This window comes from Micropterus dolomieu, linkage group LG23 (assembly GCF_021292245.1).
Source record: "Micropterus dolomieu isolate WLL.071019.BEF.003 ecotype Adirondacks linkage group LG23, ASM2129224v1, whole genome shotgun sequence".
Lineage (NCBI taxonomy): Eukaryota > Metazoa > Chordata > Actinopteri > Centrarchiformes > Centrarchidae > Micropterus > Micropterus dolomieu.
This window is the reverse complement of record NC_060172.1, coordinates 21,410,917-21,438,611: the sequence shown is the minus strand read 5'-3', so window position 1 is coordinate 21,438,611 and position 27,695 is coordinate 21,410,917.

Sequence of the window (27,695 nt, the reverse complement as noted above, 5' to 3'; positions counted from 1 at the left end):
ATGTCCTTCCCTCTAGACAAAACTAGCATTTTTGACAATAATAAATTGAGCTGTTTGAAATTGCTCTCCCAGATGGATACATTTGGAAACGTGCACTCTGGCAGTGGTGATGGGGAAAATACCAGCACTTAAAAATGCTGATGTACTTGTCAACATTTCACATACATGGCCAAAGCGCTGCAATTAGCAGCAATGTTAAGAAGCCAACTTTCTGTTGCTTGCAACTTCCTCTGTGATCACTAACGCTGTGCAACCTGGCATCACTCATTGCCGAAGGTTGTGTGATGATAAATGACAATAAATGGCTCTGAATACTAAAAGGGGGAGTTTACTTGGAAGAGCAATGCACACCTTGAAGCTGCCCAGTACAACCACAGTTTGATATGCTGGCCACTGAGCAGCTCCACTGGAGAAGTTGGAGTTAGGAGCATTGCTCAAGGGCACCTCAGTGGTAAAGAGGGAGGGGCAAGTGCAGGTTGTCACTTTACCCACCCAGATTCATCCTGCCGGTCTGGGGGACCGGAAAATGACGATCTCATGGTCACAAGCTCACTTCTCTGACTTTTAAGCCACCACTGCCTTAATTAGAACTGGTTGGCAGCAGCAATATCTTAAACTGAAAGATATACAGGTGAAAGCAGGGTGAGTGTATGACACCACTGGCCTGTGATAAGCAGTATGTGGCAGCAGTAACAGATGGCAGCATAGGCAGGAGCAGGCATTTAAATAAACCACTTTGTTGTATGTGTGTGGAGGTGTGGATTGGTACTCAGGAAGACGAGTTGATGATCAGTTGATCTGAGTGGCACTATGGAAGTCTTTCAACAAGTAAACAACATTTTTAAATCCGCAGTAACATGGACACTGGTTAACTCTCTCTTTCTTGTAAAGTATTTTTGCTATATGAGGATATATTTGACACATCAATGAGGAATGAAAGTAAGGGCTTGTGGACTGGCCCCTTCCCTTCTTCTTAAGACAATGTTGAGCAGACAGTGACTGTTCAGTACTGAAAGACTTTGAGTTGGACAAAAAACAAACATGACTTTGACTTTGCAGCCTGCAAAAATGTCAGAAACCATCTCTTAAAGCTAGAGAAACTATGGAGAGTGGAAATTTACAACCCTGGAACTAATTCAGATGCCTGGGGTTGTGGGGACCAGTATAGGTCTAAGAGGACTTGAATGCTGCAGCTACAGCAGTCCTGATTATATTGATGGGACTTGCAAAATTAGCAGTAGCAACTGCAATGATGTCATCATCAGTTAAATCATCTGTTGGAAAAAGAAGGTCTGTGATACGTACAAGCATGGACATACACTCGGGAACTAGCTGTCTTTTCACTTTAGAAACAATTAGGTATATCTGTCATTCACCTTTCAGCAACTTGCTAAGCTGTTGAGGAGTACTCTCACCTCTCAGTTTCAAGAAATGGCTGTGTTACAGCTTCACACGACATGCGCTGGTATGGGCAGTAATGGTTTTTCTTGATAGACTAGATGTCAACACGAACAATGAATGCCAACAATTCAGGAAAAAAATGTATTCTGCCATGTTTTAAAGCATTTGCTAGTGAGCATGGAAACAAAGTGACACATTTTGACTTTCAGCTTGATGTGATGTTCATAAAAAGACTAACCACTATATGTGATTAGTTGACACCGAGTAAAGAAAATGTGTTCTTAAATCTGGCCTTTCATCCCATGTTATTTTGGCTTCAAGAAATATGTGGTCATCAGTTGGAACGTGAGTATTTTTTGCAACAGATTTATGGTTCATTCATCTTTGGATCAATCAGGACTTCGACTAGTAAAGTCTGCCAGATTTCTTCACATCACTCCTAGCTCTGTGTTGTGTTTCTCTACCAACCAGTGCAGCTGGTAATGCCAATGCACCTGGCTTTGCAAACTGCTATTCCGTCTGCTTGGTAATTCATTATTACTCTATTGCTATTGATTGGGATTTTAACAGAACCAATCTCAGTTCATATGTATGAACTGCAGCCAGCCGGATGACACCAATCTGGCTGCCTACACAAACTGTTGAAGGAGCCGGGTGTATCCAAACCTGATCCATTAACCTTTCTTCAGACCAGTAAGCGCTAAAACAGACAGCATGAGCTGCCACTTAAAGATGCTACTGCGTTTCTGTTTGGGCATTATCACCCCATTAGAGTGAATACACTGCTGTTCTATGCCCTGCTGTGCTCTAGAAATCATCTTATTCAACAAAAGCAGCATTAATAATACTGTTTGATAACAGTGAAGTGATTGCTTGGTAAAATTCACCCTTTCAGCAATTCAAAACAAACCATTACCTTCCTACAAGTCTACCAGTGCAGATTGTGGGGCAAGATCATTAATAAATGTATTCAATATTTTGTCACTGCTTGTTTAGTGATCAAAAACTCCTATTATTACATCTATTGTGAAATGTAATGATGCATGTATATTACAGTCATCAATTGCATAATTAATTGCTTGATTAATTACATTCATTGTGTAATCCAAAACGGTATAATTATGATTCCTCTGTCTGTTTTTGTCAGGATGCTCCTTCTTTCTTTTCCACAATAAGAAGAACTATCCCTAAAATAACATGTTACTCATTTTCAAAATCCTCAAGGTTAGAAACTTTTTTCTTGATTTGTTTGTTTATGAAGTTTAATTTAGTTAGGATTTCTTTTACAAACAGTGACTAGTATAGAATCACACTCACCTACCTCCTCTGCTTCAGGGGAAGAAGCTCACTCTGATTTTGAACACATTGCTGAAAAAAATGAGACCACTTCAAACTACAGCTTTGTCAGTTCCAGCAAATGGAGAAAGGGTCTGATAAAAAACCCAAAGGCTATCCAAGCTAAGCAAGTTGGTCGTACTAGCTATGGGTGTTGGTGCCATAAATTCTCAGCTGAGCAAGCTAAAGTCAGCAGTCTAGTGTAATTCCAGTACTTAAGGCAACTACAAGTCAAATCTACGATCAGTCCAACGGAGGATGGTGGACACAGAGAAGAGAAACAGAAAATGCTGTACTCAACTCTGTGGAGACAGTTCTCATGTCCCACAGGATGTGCAACATGTACTTAATTTTAATTATATTGGACTCTGGCTACTGAGGTTCGTCCTCAGTTTGGACTGATCAAAGTTCATTACAGTTTTACAACTTAATTAACACTGTAGCCTGTTTAAAGCCAAGGTTGTTTTGTCAAGTTGAATGGAGGAAGTGAAGATGAAAGTTCTTACACAGTGGGCTAATTCCATACTCTATCCCCATAGGAAAATCTCATTGACATAATGCATTCCCTAGCCCCTAATGTCACCGTAACCATCATAACTACATGGCTAACCTTAACCCAATTGTAACCTGAACCCTAAAACCAAGTCTTAACCCTCAAAAGGCAGTCTCTGTTCCTACCGAGATATAAAAGCAAGAAACAAACACTCACACACACACACACACTCACACACTCACACACACACACACACACACACACACACACACACACACACACACACACACACAAATACACACTTTGTGTTCCTTTTCTCTATTCTTTTCTTTGATGTATAGCTTTATTTGTTTGTTTCTCTCATTATGGTTTCAAAAGCGCAGGTGTTCTTGTCTCCTGATAATGCCGAACAGCCTCAAATGAATAATAAACTTCTGTTTTCTCAAAGTGAGTTTTTGTTTTTGCAGTTTATCTTAATTATTAATGCTATGTTTGCTGGCCATGCAACCAAACTTACAGTATACTCTAATCAACTAAAAATTCAATACTGGAAAAGCATAAAAAATAAAACAAGCCTTTCATCATCACATAGACATGCTTACACACTCTCACATGTACAAGTACCCCACATTCTCCACTTTACACTCTTATGCTTGTGTGTCTCAGCTACAGTCATTACCACTTACCCAAGATATTAGAATAGAAGCAACTCAGCAGTTAATGTTCCTTTGATTTACAGTGTGGACAAACCTCACTGCATGAACCTGTTCACTCTGATCACCTCAATGCATTGAAGCCGCATCATTTTATGTATTATATTAGATGTGTTAGATTAGAGAGTGTCATAATTTTAAATGAACAAATTAAGATGTCTAAGAAAACGACGATTAGACAAAGGATGGAAAGTGACTTCTAATATGAACACATACACAGACAGACACACGTATGTTTAATTTGAGGTTATGAAGTTTGTGATCTGGGAGGGTGAGTTCATGCATTTGTTCAATCATTCAAATATTCGTAAGCAGACATAGAAATAATATAATTGTTGTATCAGAATAGCAGGTGTTGCTGCCACAAGCTTTGCTATTCTGTAGCCTCCTCATCTGACCCTTGTAAACCCACTGCAGCCTGTACTTGCATTAGGTTCAATAATTAGCAGGATCTCTGGTAGTAGCTTTGCATGTAAAAAACCTTTGTTACATTCTCCAAAGCAGCATCAGAACATGTAATCTGCTCTCTGTGCGGCATGCAATAAATATTCTAAACACTTCATTTGTTTACTTATAAGGAATATTTACTGTAATATGCCACAACCCTTATAGAGTATATGTTTCTCTTACTAATACCCCTTTAATTTGTGCATTAGTTTATGCAACTGAGGCTCACTAAGGAAAATACATTTTCATATGTATCCATGATATTCTGAACTCATGCATTCCCCTGTTTTTTTATATTGCAATGCTTTTTCTTTTTCATAATTTCTGATAAAATGTGTTCATACGGTATATCCAATTATGAGTATCTGCAGAGACAGGGACAGAAATCTGCAGGGACATTTATGGTTGACTGAGTATGGGAACAGGTGAGCTGGCTAGTAAAGGCCTATGGAGTCTTGAAATAAAAAGAAAAATGCTTAGGCTGGGTGACTCAAGAGGAGCTACCTTGCCTAGGCTTGCCTGCTGAGACCCAACACACTGTCAGCACCTTTTTTAGTCACTGTGCCGTCAGCTCACCATACTGAAGTGGGAATTTGAGTCACGACGAATGTGGAGAGTGAAGAAACACAAGTACAGGGGGGAAAAACAGACACTATTTTTACACTAATTTTACATTTCCTGTAACAACTTGACCATCTAAAACCCCAACCACCACACCTTTCTCTCTCACTACATAGGGGCAAAGTACTTTTACACACTTAAAATGCACACATATAATGTGCTGCAGAATAGTCCAATGTGATTTATAGAGATGCTAGAGATCTAGCCCTTTTAATATACCTGTGAGATGACAAAGAGTCTGTCAGTTAGTTTGTTAAAAGTATTGTTTTGGAGACTTTGCACGTTACAATTGGATCAAAAAGGTTCTGCACTGTTTAAAACCTGAGGGAATTAGACCCTCTCTCAAAGTCTCCCTAAAATATTTTTGTCCTTTCAACATGTAGGCTTGTTTATATAAATATTCCTTTTTATATTACCTTTTTATTGCCTTGTGTTTCTTTTCTTAATGACTTTTATATCTTATGTAAATCACTTTAAGATCACCTTGTTGTTGAAATGTGCTATACAAATAAACCTTCCTTGCCTTCTAGGTGGGAAGCTACTATAGTGTCTATGGGAGGATAAGTGGCTTCATGGGGGCTGTGGGCATAACAGGGGATTCTTTAGTGCTGGCCTTATTTAATATATGTCAGTAGATTCAATTAAATTCAGGTGGATGGTTCGTTTTTAATTGTGCATATAAATTAATTATTGTTTAATGGCTGAATGTCCTTTGAGATGTTTTTTGTTATTAAAGGCTATAAATAAATAAAGGAATCCTTTCTTTTTTTCTTGGTCCCATCCCTTACCTTACCTCAAACTTTTTACCATCACTCTTATTCCCTTTATCTACATTACCTGATTTATCTTTAAGCTCTGTATACGCGTGTCAACATGTGCCACAGATTTGTGTAACTGAGAAAAAGATGAAATGATTGAGAGTATGTGTCTCAACTTGAGTGTAAGAATGTGAAAGGAGAGGGCATGAAGTGTTAAACCTCACTCTCTTCTTTCAGGTCTCTGGTGGGAAGCCAAAATGAAATTACCTCTTCCTGCAATATCACCATTCTGACTCAGCACCAACTTATTGTTCTTTTCTCATTCATCCCTATTGCTCTCTAGTCGCTTTTTAGTATTATCCTTTCCCACCTCTTCTGCCGCAGTACTGTGCATGGCCAAGGAATTCAACCTGAGGTCCCATGTTTATCTGTTATTTTCTAGTCTCCTGCTTGCTACCCCTACACTCTATCTCTTATGTTTTCTCCCCACGTGTTTTGTGCTGTTGATGGGCCACAGAGAAGTCATTAATTCCCAACACAGTGTGAGCGAGAGCGCACACCAGAGGAGAGCGGGACTGAAGCATTCACAGCTCCACATCCTTCTGATCCCTCAGCCAAAAGAAAAATATCCCCACGGGCAACAGCTCTCGCATGTGTGTGTGTGTGTGTGTGTGTGTGTGTGTGTTTGTGTGAAAGAGACAGAGAGAAAGACTGTGCGGGAGAAAGAAGGAGAGTGATGGCTAACCTAAATCATGGGTATTGTTCCAAAGCTAGCTCCTTCGGGGAAATCTGACAGCTAGATCATCACACTTGATAAGAGTGATACCTGGGATTTTTAGATGTCTGAAGGTGGCATAGACCCTAAAATACTGAAAAGGCCTGTCCTCTTCAGAGACCCATTTTGTTATTGTCTGTGTGATCAGGCACGGCAAAAGGAAGCACAAGGCTGCATTAGAATGATGAAGATCATGCTAAACACCCCGTTTGATTTGCAGTACAAAATGACTGGATTTAGGCAATGGACTGACACTTTCTTTGTCAGAAAAGACATATGTTAGATATTTGTGTTAGGATGCTGGCACCAGTAACTTCTTATTTAATATAATGTACTTATGTCCAACTTATTTTTTCATTGAATTATATTTTATTGATTTCCCCATGTGAACAAATACAAAAGATATTCAATATGCAAACCGTAAGAAAAACAACATTAGGATTTACGCACACCAGCATTAATATAATTCATCCGCATGCATTAATGCTTCATACCTGCATACATACATGCACCTACATAAATACATAGATACCAACATACATACACATGCATACTTGCATTCACAAATAGTTACTCCTTCCCATGCATGTCTGTCTTCCAATATGACATAATTAAAATTTCACTGACCTTTAATATGATCTATATAGTCTTACTTGTCCTTTATTATATTTTGTGGCTATAACACACAACCTATTAAAATCTCCATCCGTTTTGATCACATAATGTTCAAATGTCCTTCTTAATGAGATTTTTCATTAAGAGAGGGTTTTCTTCCAGCCCCTTAACACACCGTTGGTATTCCGAAATCATATCTGAAGCTCTAAGGTCCACTGTAATTAGTTGGTCACCTAATCTATACAGTCTATAATCAAAAAATCACAAAAAGAAAAAAAAACATGGATACACATTCCACCAATAAGTCTGGACTAATTCACATCCTTGACATTTCCAATAATGCGAATTACCTCTGCTGTTAAGTTTAAACATTTCAGATGTGGTCCAATAAAAGCAATTTGTATCTTAATTAAATCAAAGTATTTTTTTAAATGTAGAGACATTTTCTTGATATTCTTACAAAGTCCCAGAGAGTCCCAGGCTCTGTATAAAAATGAGTGACCTAAATCTCTCTTAGCCTGAGAGCATCAGATTTTACACCAAAACAAAAATTTATAATTTAACAATTAACTGAGGCCTAATGTCCCTTACCAAATACAACTATAATTCTACAGAGCAGATCTGACCGCTGGGGCAAAGTTCGATCTGTCTTTAAATCATTAAACATAAGATGGTTGCAACATGTGTCCTTCAGGGAGATCTTTTCTTTGAGTGTTTCCTATCCTCATTTCTTTCTTCTTTTTTTTCTGGATATTTCAGATTCCTAAACTAGTTGAGCTTTTAAGATTAAAAGCTTGGGAAACAATTTTCCAGACAGCTTGTGAGTGTAATATACCAGGATAAGATCACAACTCTGAGGATCATTTAATTGATAAAAAAAAGCAATGGGAGGGAGAGGGGAAATGAGGCTCAGCTATTCACATTTATAACAGGGAAATGCTCTTTTTTAGGTGATAACATCCATTTTACTATTTGTCCAGGAAAAAAAAGAATAGTGATACTCTTACGCTTTGGGAGATACAGACCCACTTTGTCAATCGGAATCTGAACCTTCTCAAAAACAATGACTTGCTTTCCATTCCTCTGAAAAGTTGAATGAAAATCCAACTTGAAATAGATTTTTAGGACAATAAGAGGTTAATGGCAGAGCTTCAGACTTCAACCAGTTCACCACATCTTAGCAACTTACATAGACCATATACAGTATATACATATAAAGAACCAAATAGATATCTAGAAATCATACAATAGAGATACTTCAACATGTAAATTAGGGAAAAAATTGTTGTATCCACACAACTCAGTCCAGTCCAATGTTTTCTTTTGTGTTGTTGGACAGGAAAGCAAGACATTTTAATTGTTGTTGTATGTTATCCAAACATTGGAAACAAATTGTGATGCTGGCTGTGTCTCTTACACTATCTGTTACATAGAAAGTGTCTAAACTTGCATCAGAGGAGAGAACTAAAGGTAAACTAATCCAGCACCAGCAGGTAGTGTAGTCGCCACAAAAAGGCCAACAAAGACAAAAACAAAACAAACACATTCTCACTTTTTATCACTTTGCTTACTCCATTCATTTCCTAACCTTCACCCTAAACCCATTCAAAATGGAAATGTACAGTAGTCCAATGAAATATTTCACCTTAGTCTTTGAGTACACTTAACAAGAAAGTGTACTCAGGAAATGGCTGTTGAGCTGATGACAGTCTAGTGTGGGTTAGTGTGTTAGATCAGTGCAACTAAGCAGGCGTAGAGGAGATTGGTGGCAGAATGCTAAAACATGCTTTTGAATCTTACAGGTGTCGTTACATCAACTGACTGAAACATGTGTGATTGGAGTTGAAAATGTCAGCATATCATACCTATACTTAACCCTTTTCTCCAACGTTGAAGTACACACTACATTATTATGATACTATTATGATGTTGAGCTTAGTAGGAACATTTGCTGTTACGTCCACAAAGTCTGAATGCTTTGTGAGCTACAGTGCTCAGCTTCTCTCTTGTACAAGTATACTTTAGCAGGGTGGCTATTTGACCTACATTAAAGCAAATCCAGCTATTATATGCATGTCAGATTTGGCTGCAGTGAGGCTTTGTTCGTGGGCTGATTCCTAAGGGTCTGTGATTGACTGATTCCCTAGTTTTGTCACCTTATTATCTTCTTATCTTCATGGTTTTGCTCATTTGATATATTTTAACATTCATGTGAGCTAGAGCCCGACCCAACAAGCAAGAATATCTGTCTGTAGGCAGCATGACTCCTTCTTTGTGCTCATAAACGTCTAAGACTGATCACCTGTCAATAAATGCTATTCACCAGGCTAGACACTCCATCCATTCAATTGTGCCACATCACATTGTATCAATGTTTGGATCTGAGGTCATCATTTGTGCAATAGCCTTGCTATACTGGATCCCCAGTGGCATTGTTTTAAAGAACTTAAACACAAAGAACTGTGTGCAGCAAAGACAAATTCCTGAGCTGCATTTATGACAAAACATAGAGGCAACAGCTTTGAACTTTTGGGGGTGCTGCAGGGGCGTTATGACAGTTCTTCCCAATGTTTAAACATGGCAAGCACTTGCCCGGGGCTGCCCTTGGATCATTTATAGATCTGATAATAATAAAATACATGACTTCATTTTCAGCAACTTTCAGTTCACTGTTGGTGACTTTATTTACTTATTCTGAAATGTCCATGCCTAATTTTGCCTGCGGTTGTTCCCTTATCTTTTAATAATCCAACAAGCTAATACCATGTAAGCAGCATTTCTTCTTCTTTGTGTGTTGCCGCTGCTTCTTTGCTGACTATGTAGTTGGTACTGTGGTAATACCATCATCATAATTGTCATCATATAGCCAAAAGCAATGCTTTTTCACTGAATTATCTTGCTCTCTTGCTATATTTTATATATTCATATATTTATATAAAATATAGCAATATATTTTATATTGCTAACAGCGTTATCTTTTCTCCTAAATGTATTTGTATTAATTGTATAAACATAATTTCTAGGAGATCTGCTAAAAGTCTAAGCAAAATATAAAGAAGCTTGACTGATGTTTTTTCTCTTTTCCTTGACATGGTCCTAGAATTGTTATGAAACGTATGGGATGAAAGTCAAAAGTCTTTTACAGATATAAGCAAAGTCAAATAATCATGGAGTACTTTGACAACAATGATGTTGACTCATATGTTCCAAGCAACCCCAAACAGGTTGGTTCCAAAAATAAAAATGCATCACTTGTGGGCAGAAACACACAAGTTGCATCCAGCTTGAACTACATCAATATTGCAGGAGGCCGACAGTAGTGTTTGTTACCATTAGACCTGTTCCAGCCAGTATCTGGTAGATGTGTTTTTTGGATATGATTGCTATCCAAATACAACACACCATTATCTGTGACTGGAGACGCACTTTGCATTTTTCACCAAATTCATGGGCAGAATGAAATATGGTACCTACATGTAGCAGCTTATCCTCCATTGCTTTTTTTGCCTCCCCCCAGTGCTGCTAAGTGCTTACAGGAGGGTGGATTCATTGTTTCCCTCAGTTGCATATTTTATGATAGTGTTCATGTGATATTTCACTGCAAAACAACAGCATTTTGTTTTTTCACTTCTGACCATAAACATGGCTATGTGGTTTAGCTTTCTGATACAAATCTAAAATCAACTTTTGGCCCATTGGATAAAAAGAAAAGATGCACTTGGTTCAATCTAAAAGCAAATTTATTTTTCTTAGTTTCCACTGGACAATGAGCTGTTTTAGAAAGGTTAGAGGAATTCAGAAACAGCACAACATGTTATCACAACACACACCAATACAGTTTTAAGGCAGCAACCTTTGATGTGCAAGTAATCTCCTTCCAACTTTACTGTCTCATCAAATCGCTTCTATTATTTTTTTTAAGACTGACATGTCGGTGAGCATCTCTGGACCCAAATATACAATAAACCTTTGGTTTATGACGGGTGTCCAGGTGATGATGGGCTTGAAGGTTTCCTTGGTGCTGACAAACTTTCTGGTCATCAGCTTCACTGAATTTACTGGCCCTCCCTGCACTATTAACACACACACACACACACACACACACACACACACACACACATTTGTGCACACAGGCACAGGGGGAAAAACATCTAAATTTGTTTAGTGAGGACCAGCTGCTGCTTCGACGTGGCGCAAGCAAAAAGGTAGCTTTGCCGTAATGGACACAAAAAGCTTTGGAACAGACAGTCCCATCGAAACAAAGCTTAGATGAAAGGAAACAATCATATTTCCAAAAGAATGCTGATAAAGGATGTATGTGTTACTTTTGAGATTAATATGGATAAATGGGATTGTATGAAGTGTTCACTGTAACACTTTTATTAATGTCTGAGTCAACAGGCAAGTGCTAATCAAGTGATGGGTCATTACGAATCAGGGAAGTGTGTCATAGCTGGAATGCCTCTGATTCTAAATCTAAATCACTTTGCAAAAAACAAACAACTGATATCTTGTTATGCTCATTTACCTCCAAGTGCCAAAAAGTAATTGCAAAGAAATATGTGGCCTATTAATTAATATCTTAGCATCCTGCAAGCAGGTGGAATACCATCTATTTATGAAATGTTTTTAAGCACACCCAAATCTTATGTTTTGATCACAGAATGCTCAGACTGCTTTTTGTCGCTCAGTTCTTTTGTGATTAATTTTAAGTAATTATTTACAAGTTTATGTCTATTTAAAACAGCAGATATTGAGGAGATTACAGTATATCTTATCAGATGACATAAGGGCTTCTTCATAGAAAGGTTTTGATCTCTGTGTATTTCAAAGGACTTGAAATACAAGGTTGCATTCCAGATGTGTAGGGCTAGAGTGAGGCTGTGTAATGTTTTTGTTGCAGGGCGCACAGCAAAAGAAAAATTGTTTCAAATACCTCAAGTTTGAGAAGATACATTTTGGACCACCTGTTTAAATGCAATGGGGAACCAATGACTGTCACAGGGTCTAGGAAAACTGATCTGTATTCCCACCTTTTGCATTGCAGAGACTCACAACTCTTCTTAGTCTGCAAACCCTGTAAAAGTAATTGTTGTGAACATGTCAGGCTGCAAAGCCCACGTGTTAATTCAGCTACCTACTGCAATGTTTGTTTTAACTTTAGTACCTGTGGTTAGACAGTTTGGGGATGGAATTTTTATTCTGCTGTTTAGAGAAAGTGGAAACTGAATACAAGAGTCCCAGCAAGAGGCACTTAAGTTTTTCATAGCATAGGCTGCCTAGTAGCCTGTGTAGTGTAAGATCAAATAAAAATGTTCTCATACAGCAGTATCCAACAGCACTCTCATCAGCTCACTGATGACATTTTGAAACTCAGCTGTGAATAGAATTGATCAGTGAGCTAGGAGGAAAATTTAGCATTTGCCATAACAATGCTCTGAGTATGTATATCTTCATCACGGTACATATCTTCATCACGGTACATATCATCCATAAATGATTACGTTTTTGACTTAAAGTGTTTATGTGGATGCAGAGTAGAACATTTTGGTAGAACATTTTTGACAAATCATATTAGTTGAAAAGAAAGGGATTGGAGAATTAATTGCCTCACTACGGTGATGGTTTCATGTTTTAAAACTCTTGGTTTTACAATATCTGTATTGAATCTATGGTATGATTAGGGAAAAATAGTGGTTTTGGTGAATAAATTATGGTTAAGATATGGTTAGTTTTAGACAACTAAAACATCCATCCATCCATCCATCCATCCATCATCATCTGCTTATCCGGGGTCGGGTCGCATGGGCAGCAGCTCCAGCAGGGGACCCCAAACTTTTCTTTCCTGAGCCACATTAACCAGCTCTGACTGGGGGATCCTGAGGCGTTCCCAGGCCAGTGTGGACATATAATCTCTCCACCTAGTCCTGAGTCTTCCCCGAGGCCTCCTCCCACCTGGACTTGCCTGGAACACCTCCCTAGGGAGACGTCCAGAAGGCATCCTTACCAGATGCCCAAACCACCTCAATGCAAAGGAGTAGCGGCTATACTCTCAGCTCCTCGTGGATGGCTGAGCTTCTCACCCTGTCTCTAAGGGAGACACCAGCCACCCTGAGGAACATTAGCCTGAGGACATCCATTTCGGCCGCTTGTACCCATGATCTCGTTCTTTTGGTCATGACCCACCCTTCATGACCATAGGTGAGGTTAGGAACGAAAATTGACTGGTAGATCGAGAGCTTTGCCTTACGGCTTAGCATTCTTTTCGTTGCGGTACAGCGAGTGCAATACCGCCCCCACTGCTCCGATTCTCCGGCCAATCTCCTGCTCCAGCCTCCCCTCACTCGTGAACAAGACCCCGAGGTACTTGTTTCCTGCTGAGAACCATGGCCTCAGATTTAGAGGCACTAATCCTCATCCCAACCGCTTCACACTCTGCTGCGAACCGATCCAGTGAGAGCTGAAGGTCACGGACCGATTATGCCATCAGGACCACATCACCCCATACTCCCACAGCACCTCCCACAGTATCTCCCCTGGGACCCGGTCATACGCCTTCTCCAGTTCCACAAAACACATGTAGACTGGATGGGCATATTGCCAAGCCCACTCCAGGATCCTTGTGAGAGTAAAGAGCTGGTCCGTTGTTCCACAACCAGTACAAAAACTGCATTGTTCCTCTTTGATCTGAGGTTCGACTATCAGCCTAACCCTCCATTCCAGCCCCTTGGAGTAGACTTTACCGGGGAGGCTGAGAAGTATGATACCCGGGACTTTGCCACTGTGGAGTTGTTTGACTACCTCAGTGACTTCCACCAGGGAAATTGACAAGAATCCCCCATCAGCCTCCAGCTCGGCCTCTACTAGAGAGGGCGTGTCAGTCAGATTTAGGAGTTCCTCAAAGTGTTCCTTCCACTGCCCAATTACCTCCTCAGGTGGACAGTTCTCCAGAAGCACTTTTGTGCCGGCCAAAAGTCCATCTCCATGTCTTCTCCGAACTTTTCCCACACCTCCTGCTTTGCATCTGCCACAGCAGAGGCTGCAGCCCTTCGGGCCTGTCGGTACCTTGTGACCGCCTTCAGAGTCCTCTGAGACAACAAATCCCGGAAGGCCTCCTTCTTCAGTCGGACGGCTTCCCTGACCACCGGTGTCCACTGCGGTGTTCGAGGATTACCGTCCCTTGAGGCACCTAAGACTTTGAGACCACAGCTTCCCACTGCGGCTTCAGCAATAGAAGCTTTGAACATTGCCCACTCAGGTTCAATGTCCCCAACCTCCACAGGGATGCCAGAAAAGCTCCACCGGAGGTGTGAGTTGAAGATCTCGCGGCCTCCTCCAGACGTTCACAGTTCACTTGCACTACTCATTTGAGCTTACCGGGTCTTTCCAGAGTCTTCCCCCACCCCCTGACTCAACTCACCACCAGATGGTGATCAGTTGACAGCTCCGTCCCTCTCTTCACCTGAGTGTCCGAAACATGCGGCCTCAAATCAGATGAAACAATTACAAAATCGATTATCGATCTTCGGCCTAGGGTGCTCTGGTACCACGTACACTTATGAGCATCCTTATGTTCGAACATGGTGCCAGAGTTTCCCCGAAAACGTAGGGAGGTGACCCTCTTGTTCACCACAGTAAACTCCAACGTAGCGGCGCTTAGTCTTAATCTTCCTTGATTTCCACTACTCGTCCCAGAGGACTGTACTGCTTGAGGCACACTGTGGTGAAATATGTCTTCCCTCTGCATAAAAGGATCTCATTACTTTTCTACAGCTGGGACTTCTCACTATGCTTTGGCATGGTGTGGCTTCTTGCCTTTATAACCACGTTTAGTAGCAGCAAACCATGGTAAACAAAGATTTAAGCACTTAGAAGTAAAACGTTCTGATTCAGGTAAAATACACATGGTACAGTATTTAACTTTAACATTTATACTATGGAAGATAAGATTCACTGATTCGTATTGGTACACTAGCATAGAAGTTGCAATTGGCCAGATTTAAAAAATGTGCTGCAGTTACAGTTTAAGATGAACTTGAAATTTACCATTTATAACATCTTTGCAATGGTAAAATCCGATCTATTAAATACATTTCTTAGAAGAGGACCTATGCCTTTATTATTTAGAGATATGACCAGTCATTTGGTATCAAATTGGTTACATTAAATTTAGAGTGATTCCGCCTAAAGTTTTTTTCTCATCTCCACTGCTGCCATTGGCCTGTCAGCTACTAGGGAGGCCGAGGCGTGTCACTTTAAATGAACATGAAGGAGAAAATGCTACACGTTTCTTCCTACAAATCAAATGTCTGGAGACACCGGATTTTTCAAGAGAGACAAGACGCATGCAATGTGTCATCAGAGGACATGAACAACAAAGTCTGGTCCCGCTAAGCTGTTGTACAGTCGTAGATTTACGTCAAGGATGGTGCGTTCAGTAACGAGTAACGCAGCATTACTTGCCTTAGTAACTAGTAATAATATTACCGTTTTAGAAAAGTAATTACTTACACTACTTAGTTACTGGGAAAAGTAATATTATTACAGTAACGTGTTACTAGTAACGTGTAACGCGTTACTGCCCAACACTGCTTGTTACAACCTACCCCAATACCGGGGTAGGTTGTAACAATAACTCGCGCACATGTTCAGTATGCGTATGTAAATTTACCTATAGAATTAACTTACTTAAAAGTATACTTAATAAATACTACTACAACGTACTTAATTAAAGAACATCTTTGGACGTCCTTTGGTCTAATAAAAAAGAGTTGTGTGTCTGTGTGTCTCAATGTGTGTATATTCTTAATCAGAGTCACAGTCAGTGCTTGAAGTGGGCTGGTACTCACCGGTACGTAGTACCGGCACTTCTATATTTTACTCTTTGGCATACCGGGACTTTTTCTTGTGCACTGGAATTTCTCACAAGCTGCCCCTACACTTCTTTGACCTCTCCACAGGCAGAGACCAAGTATGGGAAAGACTGAGTGCCGATACACACGCCAACATGTGAACAACATGTGAATGGGAAGTATTGGTTACAGAGCTCACAAATAAATTCTGGTAACCCTGGAGTGCAGGCTTGGTGGGCTCAGACTGCAAAGGGCACTCTGTAAAATATTAAAATCAAGAAAGTCCCTAGTTTTATAGTGGATGGTTGTAACACTTTTTAAAGATGCTGATGTTTAGCTAGCTAAAAATGCATCACATGTTGCCTAAGAAACTACATTTCAATCAAATATAAGTCATACAATTTCATCTGCAATAGTACAGATACTAAACAAAATATAGTCTTCGTCTTACCTCAAAATAATTTTTTTCTCTATATATTCTGAATGTACCTGTTTCCAGACTTGATAACCACCGTGCCTGATCGGGGAGGAAGTAGTTAAATACTGAAATGATCACATGAATCCTATCTTATCTCTAATTGGTGGAATTGGTGTTGTTACAACTCTCCCCATGATACAACCATCCCTTAACTAATGTCATTTATGATTTTGTTCATTCATGATTAATACAATCAAATAATATCAAGCTCTCTGTACCATATTGAATTGCACGGCTTATGCTTAATCTTTTTCATCGTGTCGTCTTACATTGAATCACATTGTGTTGAATAAAATAATAACAAATTGCAATGGGGGTGAATCGTATCGTACCACATTGGTAGTTGCTTCTTATTTTTCTTTAATATATCGGATAAATTAATTGTCAGTGCATCAAGATGCATATCAGTCTAACTGATAGACATGCACATCCCTAGTATACACAGCAGGACAAGGTTATACGGTGTGCTGCAAAATAACTGCAGAAAGTCATGAGGTCCAAGTCATACAGTATGCTGTTTGTTACGTGGTTGAGCTTTGGGGATCCAAAAATAGACGAGATCATCATACCCCAGGATGGATGAAAGAAACAAAGAAATGAGATTCAAAGAGAATAATGAGGTGGTAGAGAGATTTGAACTGGAGACCAAAAAAGCGCAGAGATTGGAAGAGTGTGTTATATAAAGCAATGTCTGCTACAGTGCTTAATGGCACAGTGAACAGAGATGTAATTGATTACTGTTATCAGTGGTCGGGCAGTTACTGTAACACAGATAAAGGCATCCATAATACACTGCTATGCAATATACTGTTAGACTGATGGAAACAGACTGATAGAAAACTCAGGAGTAAGGGGAACGGGAAGAGAGAAATGAATGGGAGATAATAGTCTAAAATGAGTATTGAGACAAATGAGAAGAGACAGAGACAGAGTAGAGCAATGAAGAGGTTCTAAGAATATAATGGTGTATTCATATATCAGTGTTGTCCTTTGGAAGGAGGTTTGATCTTTCCTCACATGCCTTCAGTCCACTCGGTTATCCATATTTTCTTCACCAGCACACTTTCATCTTATGCCGTTTATTATCAATATCCATATATTCCACACGCCCATTTGTCTCTCCTCACCTATTAAAAGCCTCTTCGCCCCATTTCACTCGTAGGCTCTTAGTGATCACCTGTCCCCAGCCCTCTTAAATCAAGTCTCCCTCATCTATCACCCCTATCTTCACCCCTTTTAGTCTTTCTCATCCATACCCCACTATGCTGCTAAGCCCCTCTGTCTTGGGCAAAGCAGAACAGATTATAGCAATACTGCGGCTGCTGTGGTCACTTGCTAATGACAAGAGGCTATGAACAAGCCAAAAACCCATTAAGGGTAAAGGAAGAAAGACAGGATGATGTCCCTATTAAGAGATGTGCACACACAGATGCCAATGGACACTCGTGCGTGTGTACAAACACTCTTTGCTATCCTCGTGGGGGACCGGAGAAAGCATGCACCCCCCCCCCCCCCCCCCCCCCCCCCCCCCATGCACAAAAGTCCGGCAAACCCAGACAGAGGCACGCGCATACAAGAGATACTGCAATATTTAATGTTCCTGTGTGACTCATGTCTCCTGAAAGCCCATGCCTCAGCTGTAAATCTTTTGACTTTTGCAGCTTTCTCTTTTGTTTAGTGGTCATCTGGGAGCAAAATGCACACACACACACACACACACACACACACACACTCACTCACATATGCTCACACTGCCTCATAAACCTTTACAGTTATTATGATGGAAATCACACAGGCATGTGGAGTGAAGGCAGAGGCTGAATTAGGACCTGAATTGTTCACACTAACATGCAGCTTTGTCTGCACTGTAATGTTGACAATGACTACTATAGTTTGACAATGAGCATTAGGTACATTGATACATGACATTAATAAAGCAAATTACATGCTAAAAAAGCCAATGAATGCTAACCAATAATCCTGCTCATAAAGTCATGACATGTTTATTTTATAGGATCCATGACCTTTGCTTTCTCTTATTGTACCACATATTATACATGTAACTTTAATGGAGACTATATGCATGCCACCTAAATTCAAGATTTTCGCCAGAAGTGGTTTGCTTGATGCTTTTTGAAATCATAATTTGGAAATCACCAATGGATGACCTTGTACATTATATCAAATATAAAACTGACTGGTGACATCTGTGAGTAAGCGTTTATTCAAGCCTATAGGTATTTTTACAGATTAGTAGACTTGGAAGAGCCTTTATGGCTTACACAACTGTAGGGCCAAAGTAAAATGTATTCACATATACCATACCATAATTCCACTTTTACACATACAACCCAAGTTTAAAGCATGCCACTGAACACATGCTTGACACGCATTTGCTCTCTCTCTGAGATTAGAAAGAGCAGAATATATTAGAAGGCTAAGAGAGCGCAAGTTGCACCAACAATACTATCTACTATAAGGTTACAGTATTCCTATAGTAATTCTATAGTAACTAGCAATCCTATTTTTAACACAGAAACCACCCTTTCATATAAATCAGGCTGACATCAAATGTAGGTTTGTCCTATCAGTGCAGCAGTCTTGAAAGGGGTATATGTAATCTACTAACACAGCATGTTATAAACAAGCAGAGCATTGGCACACATTTTGAATTCTCTTACTGTTATGTGCATCTGAAACCTGGTCAACTTCTGGATTACTATGCATATTTGTGGCATACTAGAGTGACATTGTAAGATGCATTCTGTGTTATATGAAATTATCACTGATGCAAAATGAGAGAGCTCACAGCAGCCATCTCCTGCATCAACAGCTACATTTACATATGCCTTAATCTTTGCCATAGTCCTGCTGAGGTTTCATGGAACTAAGCAGTTTACAGGTTATGTTGATACCCATTAATCGAAGCTCCCTGATGCCATGAATAAAGCAATAAACTGAATCTTTCAGCCCACTTGTGGTGAACCACCCACAGATGAAGCCGTCCGTCAGCAAAAAAAAGTCTGTATGAAAGTCTGTAAAATGCAGATATCCAATGTGTGGTTTGACTGAGAAGTAAAAAGAAGAAAAAATGATGACGCCAGTGGTAAAAGTTATGCCAAGTACTGCTAATTTTTGTTGACATACATATGTTCTTCAACAAAATTGAATGGGGGAAACATGGTAAGATACCAAAGTGAGCTATTTAGTGTAGAGTCATACACATTAACAGTTTTACAGAGTTAGTATGAGCTTAAATAGATTAAAACAGAGGTGAAACAGGGATACTTGAATAACCAATTTAACAGCAGGAATCTCTGGGCCCCACCATCGCAGCTCCATCACTGGAGCATCCAAAAACAAAGAAGAACATGGCACACAAATGGAAGGAGGACTCACCAGAGCCCTGGCTGGCAGTTCATTGCTTCACACACCTGGCTTTCGTCCCAGCCTGTTAGATGCACTACCAAAGAACCGCCACAATCAAATTACTAGCAACATACAGCAAGGTAACACAATCAGTCCCCCAGTGACTTCTACACCCTGTTTTCTGGAGATTCTAGCTGAGACAGACCTCTACCCCCACCGCTGCACAGCTTGTAACAGAAGCTGAGCAGAACCCTCTTTCTGTTGCCATCCTTCTTCTATCTGCACACATTTGGACCCTCCAGTTAATCCACCAATTTGGTAAATGAGAATAAATAGACAAACACAATCTATTAGAATAGATCTTGTTGTCACATTAGTGCAGCCCCTCTGTAGATTTTTAAATAGCACAAGTTTTTTCTTCTCTGCCTTAAAAGTAGGTTACTTCATCAGACAGTGGTAGTAATAAGAGCAAATGTTGGATGTGGCAGTAATCAAACAAGGAATGTATTAATATTGAGGTAAACTCACTGAGAAATAAAAATAAGGATGTTTTTTGTTTTGTTACCTATCATGGCATGCTATTAAGCAGACAGTTGAGTTGTGTCCACCCATGTGAATTACGGTGAAAAACGGAACCTTCATGCTAGGCTTTACTCCCTCTGATGATAACTCAGGATAAATAAAATTAACAAGTTTGTTAAGTAAGATGATTTAGCTGAAGACTAGCTTATATTGTTGTAACAAAGCTCTTTTTAGTGACATCAGCAGCATTAAAACATGGCTTTTAAGTCAAGATTGTACAACTCAGAATCTTTCATTTACCACTTGGTAGTAACAACGGGCATCTGTTTTCCCCACACCACAGTAATGGAATTATAATTGTAGCCTACTCATTAAATAAAATTTTCTTTTTCAGAAGGATCTTTCAATAAATGACAACTAATTTGTTTGCTTTTACATTAATTTCTACTTAGTCATAACCCTCTACATTCTAGAGCATATCCAAGTATACAAGTTACATGTGTGTAATTTATACACATACAATTAGCACATGAAGACTTGCATAAATGGACCTGATTAGTTGAAACAGAAAACAACTACAAACGCAGAAAAGTAATCAACTGTACAAATTGCTTTCCAGACATCTTAAGGGTTATGGTAAGAATTCTAATTAGATTTACCTTAATGATAAGGTAGGGTTTAAGGTTCAGAATGTAACGGGGAGGCACAAACATAACCAATGTGTCTGTAAAATGAATGTATTCCAACACAGTACCTGAAGTTTAAAAAATGGAGTGTTTATATATTGTATGGATGTGTGTGCGCGCATGTGTATGTGTGTAGAATGAATTGCATTTTGTCATTTACAGCACCAGCACAGCCTTACTATATAGAGTGTGCTGATCTTGTGTGTGTGTGTGTGTGTGTGTGTGTGTGTGTGTGTGTGTGTATGCACAGCAGTTCCCAGCTGTCTTTTGGTGCAGGATTGACTGCATTGTGCGGTACTTTCCCGGCCATGCTTGAGGTAGCCTGAGCTAAGCTGGCTTGGTGTAAATTGATAGGAGAGCGGAAGAGAGGTTTACTAAATTTGTACAAGTAAACACTGCAATAATTTTCATGTATCACTTCAAACCAAAATGAAGTGGGACTGCTGAAGATCATTAGGCTCTGCTCAATCGTAGCCTGTGGATTCTGACAGCACATTCAATAAAACAAGCAGCGCAGAGATTGGTAAATACACAACCCAATGCTCCTGAGCACAGGATATCAAACCTATTTGGCTCAGAGTTTGAGGTTTTTAATCGGCTTTCAGAACTTTGCTATCCTACCTCCTTTTGGTTGAAAATTCCTCCCCCAAATTGCTTTTTTTGGATATGCCAATGGATTCTTGTTGACATGCAAAATCTTTTAACATTAAGGGAGCTGTTTCAGAATTTGGAGAGTGATTGGGTATGGTTTGGGGAGCTTTCTCTCGCTTTAATAGTTGATCTGCCTGAAATGAGTGGTGATTCATAATTAAAGAGTTTGTCAATGCTGTAGATTTATCCTGCATGTGCACTTTGTCAACATGAAGTATCACGCAAGCTTCCTAAATGTCAATTTAGAAGACCTTAAAACATAGTTGTGTGGAGCAATATTCAGAAAACCAAATTTTCATTTGAATCAAATTAAAATGAATGAAAATAAATTTGACATTACACATCAACATAATACGGAATAAAAATAAACACAAAATTGCAGTTACCTACAAGTTGCATACAACTTGTTTAATTCAGTGTTGATCAGACTTCACGCTTCTTTACAAATCTACTTACATTTCCTTTCACACATACACATGCTCTCACTCACTCACACACACACAAACACAAACACACACACACACACACACATACACACATCTCTATGCGCACACAGATCAACAGAGGTATGCCAGCAGATCATCTCAGAAAGAGCCTCAGGATGTATTTTAGCTGACTGGAGCTATCGCTCATCTAGCAGTCTTGACTCCTCTGATCAACCTAAGAGAGTACTAGACATTATCTGCCAGCACCGTCTATTGATAGCAGTGATCATGTTTTAATTACAAAATGTGTGGATGCCACTTCTGTGACAATAATTATACAATATTGTTATTAAAACATGAAAACTGAACACAAATGATGCATTCTTTTGTTGTGCCTTGATTCCATTAAATTAGACACTGAACTACTTTTATTGAGCTATTTTCTTCTTGAAGGATATACATTTTCAGTCTGTACTATTCTGAGCTCTGCTGTGCTGTATTAATTCAAGCATAGCCTGTACTGTATGTGGTCTTGCATGCAACACAGTGTTTAGAAGGTATTTTTACGATATCATGGAAACTTAATCTGCCTCCAAATCAAATGGTAACAAATATCTGAGTTTCAGATGGATTTAGAGAAGAGAAGTAAGGTCAGCTACTAAATGTTTGAGTGCAATCTGGCGTTGTCTCTGAGATGCCAGACTTTTTACCCCCTCATCCAACCTGAGAGCTCTTGTTTCATAATTAATGACAACATGGAAATTTTCTCTTAGGATGAGTATAGTTAGTCTGACACTCATCCTGAATTAGCATTGCACTCTGCTTCATTATTCAGTGTGAAATGTTTGTAATGATGCCAAAGCAGAGGGCATTGTGTTCAAATTGAATTCAGCCCAGACTGGATTGTCCCTACCCAATTACAGATTCTTACTAGACAGTCGCGAATAGCTCTGGTTGTACCTGTGTGGGTTTACTCTGCCGATTGCAGATAAAAAATAAAAAATGATTAATTCCCAGCATGATTGATTATCACATCCAAAAGGAGCAATGCCCACCTGTGGACATTTGCTGGTGTAATATGGAGCTGAACATCACATGCAATTAACATGTAAAGCACCCATTTTTTGCAAATGAAGAAAAAGAAAATCTTATTATAATGAGTTTGATTTACTTTTGGCTTTAACAGTTTTCTTGATTTAAAAAATGTCAAACCATGTGTAACATACATACATACATGTAATTATGTAGATACATAATGATAAAATGAATACATAAACATGTATAGAGCACTTATCAAAACAATGTACAAAGTCACAGACAGAAGATGAAATATGAAATATTTCTGTAGACTGCAGTCATCAGCAAACACTAACCTTGTGGTTTTTATCATATTCAATTTGCCCACGCCAAGTTCTGTAGCCTTGCATTCTAATTGAAATGCATGCCTTTGTTGCATCAGCCTAGCTTTGTTTGATCAAAGAATATCAGTTTAATTATCCTCCATGTCATGCTGGCTCGGATGGAGAAGTCCTTTTGTTGTTTCTTTCAATTTAAGAAAGCTGGAGACACATCCCTTGTTTTTGTGGTTAATATAACACGTTTTGGGGATAGTGGGTTGTGCCTCCTTTGCAGGGTTTGGAGAACAACATTCTTCCTTTAGTATTAATTGAGCATACAGTAGGAACCTCCCATGGGCTACTGGACATTCACTAATCCTAAGGTGCAGAATATTAACATATACTGCTGCCTGATATTAAATAATGTCTCTGTGAAACTGACACTGTTTAGTTGATGTGTTTTGTAGTAAATCTGACCAAGCTCAACAAACTCATATCAAGAAATACTCATGGCTAACAATACAGTAACACCTTTCCAAACACACGCACACACACATGCGCCCAGCATACCCAGCCTGTTGCAATGAAAAGCGCTCAGGATACTCTGTATTCATAATCACTGAAAAAGTGCAGGCTATCCAATTTCTGTTCCCTTTTTATACACAGTGTGAATCTCAACGCAAGTCATGCTCCACACATGTAGAAACAAATGAGAAGGTGGGATATATCCAGATAAATCTAAATTATTCCTGCTCTCAAGTGTAATAATGCATTCGGGGCCAAGTGGAGGCAGGCTGTGGGAAAATTAGGAATCTGTCAGAGAGATCCACACACAAAAACAGAGCCCAGAAGCCTGACTAAAAGCACATCACATACTTAGATACACACTTGAAGGATTTAATGGGCATGTTAAATAAAACTCCACGCAGAGGCAGAGAGAAGTATCTTTAATAAGTCACCATAACTGTTAAATGATGAAAATAAAATGTCAAATACAGTAGTCAAGTACCATCATGCCAACTAGGTAAAAGACCATCTTGGTTTATTTTAACTCATCAATCCGCGTGTGTATTTGTTTGAATGAGTGTTGGTCCCTACTCACGGCTGGGATGCTATTTTTAAATTAGTTTAATCACCAACTGCTTCACAACCTCAGGCCAATGTCTCATCTACATACTTTTCTGGATATAAATTAATTTCTGTGCCTTGATATTTGATACAGCATCAACTTGAAAACATAATAATCTGCATGTACATGGATGAGCACTCTGACGCATGTGCTAATGCACATGTAAACACGCCCACGTACAAAAGATTCATAGACAGATATGAACAAAAAAGCTTCTCTCTAGCCATGTTATGTACGTCTTTGTCTCTCTGTCAAAAAGACAATTGTATGCAAGTGTGCACGCTTATACTCATCCTCACGCCAAGATGCACACAAACTCAGGACATTAGATAGAGTCAGGCAGGGATGGTGCTATAAATTACAAAATGCAACTCCTGCTTATCTCAACATTGATTAAACGGGAAAACTGGCCCTGAATACCATCTAGAGCCCAAAATGGTTAGAAATGAATAAATCATAGCTCTTATCCCAAACAGCAGAAGGAGAAAATGAGCAATATCCTAGAAAGCTTAAATTTTTTTCCCAGCGTAAATATGAAGGGTTGTTTAGTGAATTCTAAGCAGATGCTTACCTGATTCGATTTTGATGCACAGCAGCAAAGGTGGAGTTCTGGGGAATTCAGTGAGAGGAGCCTTTAATTCCACCATGAAGAGTAATTTGAAAATACCATATACTGTACATCTAAAAATAAATTGGCTGTGTAATTTGGTAGATATTGGATCAAAGCCCATGAAGAAAAAGTGTAGAAGTAATAAGAAAATGTTTGTTGCATTAATAAATATCACATATTTCAAGGTTTTTGTTGTTTTGCTTGTATCGAAACTGATTAACATTGAGTGACCAGGTACCAGGAACATTTTGCCGAAGGACTTTTTGCCAGATTGATACAATAGATATATCACAGTATTTTGCAGGCTGCATATTTTGAAGAAGGCTAATTGAAATAGTTAATCAGCCCAGAATATAGATGGTTTATTTTTATCTCAGTCATTTGCAGTCATGAATTGGACAAATGGCTCTTACTGTTTCTCTAAATGATGGAATGAATCGTCCTATTTAAAATGTAGGTTATAGCCATTGCTCTGATTAATGAATTCATGAAAAAAAAAAAATATATATATATATATATATATATATATATATATAAATGCATGTACTCATCTCAGACCAAGCTGAACATTTTCCTCATGTATCCTCTTTATTGCCCCCTGAAAAAGCAGAACTTTACCTTCTGAAATCTCAAGAGATCGAACAAACAAGCACATCACACAGCCTCCCTGGTTTACTTCGATTCCCAGTTGTATTAGTTGTGCAAAACATATACTCTTTTGCACCGCTCTCTTATCTGTACAATGAGCATGACCAACAAAGCAGAGTGATGGTATAAAGTGGAAAAAGACGAGTCCTAGAAGTGTTACAGTACATGTTCTGGAAAGCAATAAAAAAGGGGGAAGGGGGTGGCGCGGGGTTATATTATATATTTCTCACAAAAAATTGTGCTTGAAATCTAGCCAAGCTTGGTTTTGCTGAAAAGGTTTCAGCATCAAATCACAGACAGGACAACTGATCAGGTCTCATTTTCTCAGCACAAAATATTCTCAGTGACAGATGGTACAAGGTGATGACTGCAAAGCAATTCTCAAAAAGCACTGCTGTTGTAGGATGAAATAAAGTATATTTGGTAGTTATGTGCATAAGCCTATATGGATTTTCAGGGGACAACTTACATAAAATAATTTAATTATACCTTCTGGTGAAAAGACGAGTCAAAGATTTAATGATGGCTTCTTATTTTATCCATTGTCAGTCTTCCAACTGTCACATTGCCCCAGACATTGTTTCCTATGTATTCCCACTTTAAACTGAAAAGGCTGAGAATCAGGTGGTGAACCAGTGTTTTTACTTTGTGGAAGATTTTGTACACTCCTGTGGCATATCCTGTGCACAAATATTTTGTTGGTACAAAATTCCCTTTATTTTTCAGGATGGTCAGTGCGAGACTCCAGTCTATAGGATACAAGCAATTTCCTTCCATCACCAGAATATGATCCAGCACAACTCTTCTCATTGCGCACTGTGTTCTGCAGCAGCTGGAGGTTTTGCAATTCATTCTCTAGAGAAACCCATCCCTTTCTCAATCTGGTCAACACTCTTCTTTCTCTTCCTTCCAGAAGGAATGCAATTTCCTTCAAGTCAGGACAGGAGTTCTCAATTTTAACTCCATTTTATCTCTTTATCTTTTTGTCATTGTTACAGAAGACATAAGCTTGTACTTTGAGTAAGAACCGTAATAGTACAGTAACCTCATGATTTAATGAGACCTTGACAGGGCAGGCTTTTTGACAAAGCTCATCTACATAGGTACCTTCAAAGAGTAATAAACTGATACTGATATAATGTTAAAGTGTGTCCATATTGCCATCTGTCACAAAAGTAACAGAAATCTAAATTCCCTATAAGAAGGTGTCACGGCTGTCGCTGTCACCCTTGTGTTTCCTCTTTTCCCTGTCTCACCTCTACCAAGTAGGCTGTGTCCCTGGGGAATGAAGACCCGCCTACTTCCTGGTTTCTGGGGTGCTGACATCTGTACCGCCCATTGGTTCCTCTGTTTTCCACTCAACCAATGGCTCATCACCACGTTAATTACCTCCAGCTCATAAGGAGAGTCCAGCTGTTGCTCCAGGCAGCTTGTCACCGCCTGTTGACTTGTGTGCTGCTGGTATTGACTGCATAGCCTGTCTGTTGTACTTTGTGTGTAGTGGAACTATCCACCTTCAGTGCCTATTAGCTGTACATTGTGTTTAGGTAAACATTTGCATACCTTTGAATGTTAGCTCCACATTTGAGTGCAGTGGAGAAGTTCACTTATTGTTCTGTTTGCTATTTTGTTAGTTTCACCAGGTGGAGTGGGTGCTGTGCTCTTTGTGTTTTTTTTTTTTTTTTTTTAAGATTCAACCCTGTTTAAAACGGTAGATAGGTGTAGGCCTCCTTTTGAGGACCTTTTTATTTTAACTTGGTTTGTTATTTTCGCAGCACCCTCGTCCACCCTCCTTTTGTTCTTTTTGTTACCTGTCTACATCTCATGTTA